The sequence below is a fragment of the Rhamphochromis longiceps genome, linkage group LG1 (genome assembly GCF_057381845.1).
Source record: "Rhamphochromis longiceps isolate RC_006_pf linkage group LG1, R_longiceps_female_GT1.1, whole genome shotgun sequence".
Lineage (NCBI taxonomy): Eukaryota > Metazoa > Chordata > Actinopteri > Cichliformes > Cichlidae > Rhamphochromis > Rhamphochromis longiceps.
Genome location: NC_140557.1, coordinates 450,992 through 453,000, shown reverse-complemented (window position 1 = coordinate 453,000; position 2,009 = coordinate 450,992). Strand labels below are relative to the sequence as shown.

The following is a 2,009-nucleotide window of genomic DNA, read 5'->3' as shown; positions in this document are numbered from 1 at the left end:
CCACCTGAAAATATGTCAACAAACACAACATACTGTACTGTAAATATACATACTATATGTACACATATACAAACTAAAACTAATGTAGTAAGACCTCATTAAAGCTATAATTTTAACACAAACATTTACACAAAATGCTAATGGAGCCATTACAGCTTTTATTGTTATTTATCAAGTTCCAAAAAATATTGATCACAGCTGATCTGAAAAGAATTTCATGCCTCAGGCCCTTGAACTGCAACCATGGTTCAGATGTGGAGAAGAAATAACAGGGGCATGGGATGGGTCACAAAAGAAAACTTATACTTTTAAAAACAAAACTGTTTTATAAGTTAACAGTTCACATACCACATACAAGCTCAGCAATACCACATACACCACATCAGTATAGGAGGGAGCAGGTAAAGGCAGGATCTGAGATTTATAAAGAAAAAAAAAATTAATTCCTTAATTTCAAGAAGCAAATTATTGTTTGAATTACAACTAAATAAAATACTACTCAGAAGAAAAGCAAGAGATTGACACTGCCATGTGCTAACTTTCTATAGAAGCAATTATCACCAGGTCTGTCGACCTCCATTGTCTGTCCACTCATATGTCTTGAATAATTTTATTAAAAAAAGTAAGTGTGTACTTTCACAAACTGTAATTTATAACTACATTGATATGTATAACTCCGCTAGGAAACATGCTGTATTTACAGACCATTTTTACATAATACAGATTACTGATAGAGCAGAACAATGGTGTCACAGTGGCTTTCGCCCTTGACTTTTTGGATTTTAAATGTCACTTTATGCTATCCTTGCTATCCTATTCGATATTTCCGACTCTCGGATTACAGAAAAGGAATCCCAAGAAAGCAAATGGAAAAATAACCCCTTGAAAGAATAACCCCATGAACCCCTGTAGCTAATCCCTTAATAAAACAAAAAACAATAAAAATGTTTCTTACACAGTCCACAAAATAAGCATGTCCAGGACCCAGTAAAACTAATGTAAAACAAGCACACGCAAACGATATAACATGTCTTGTAAGACAAACGCAAAATATAACCATGCTGGACATATAGATACTACACAACATAGTCAAAGAAAAAAGTGGTCTTACCTCTCAAAGAAACAGCAGCTTGGCGCCAAAACAGCCTTTTTCAGTTAAATTTGAAGTCTTGTGCATGAGCAGGCACAAGCCGTGAAACCTTCTTGTTCTGCGCGGTTTCATTACAACTGTTTTTGCATTACTGCCACCTTGTGGATATACAAGGTATATCGATCCTAATTGACTTAACTTAAATGTTATGCGATCAAGTAACACATTAGTATTATGTACGTTGAATAATAGACACAATTACGTAGACTTGATTAGAAAAACATATGTTAACTTAACAAAAACATATATTTTAAGTAAAATGAAAATAAATAATTAATATACACTGAACAATCCACCTCATTCATTTTTTTGAGTGTAGATGGCATTACCTTGGCCTCCAGTAACACGGTGAGGAATCTTGAAGTCATTAGGACATGTCCGTCAATGTGCATATAAAACAAATATGTGGAACTGCTTTCTTCCATTTACACAATAGTTCTAAAATATCTCTCAACCGGTTTTGGCAGATGCATACCTCTTCTTCAGCCTGGTTCTGCTAGAGGTTTTGCACTATTAAGAGGGAGTTTCTCCTTCCCATAGCCACAAAAGTGCTTGCTCATGAAGGGCTGTTTGATTGTTAGGGTTTCTCTGTAATATTAAGCACCTTGAGGCAGCTGTTGGTGATTATTTGGTACTATATTAATAAAACTGAACTGAAAAATTCAAACAGTGGATAAAGTTGAATCGAGTTGAAAAGAGGGTTTTCAGGAAATGCTATTGAATGTTCAGTGTCTATGCCATATGTAAGAACAAGACTGACACTGTGGTCAAAGTGGTGCGTTAAGTCTAGTTAAGTGTCTATTTACAGTGAACATTGACATATATACACAGTACTGACAGGGGGAAAAGACTAGGCTCC

The 2,009-nt window shown here is 35.0% G+C and overlaps 1 long non-coding RNA gene across 3 annotated transcripts in view; it reads right to left on the bottom strand.

Annotated features, from left to right (window-relative positions):
• The window catches only part of LOC146678022 (uncharacterized), a 3,291-nt gene extending 2,043 nt beyond the window's left edge, over positions 1–1,248 (bottom strand). The window contains exons 1-3 of one of the 3 annotated variants that reach the window (XR_014911511.1): positions 1,112–1,248; positions 349–414; positions 1–4 (exon numbers count right to left, since the gene is read on the bottom strand). The exon at positions 1–4 is cut by the window's left edge and continues 151 nt beyond it. This is a non-coding gene — a long non-coding RNA (uncharacterized LOC146678022). Of the gene's footprint in view, positions 5–348; positions 484–955 lie in introns of those variants that run through there. The other 2 variants (XR_014911884.1, XR_014910391.1) reach the window with 2 other exon arrangements.
• Between the last annotated feature and the right edge of the window lie 761 nt (positions 1,249–2,009).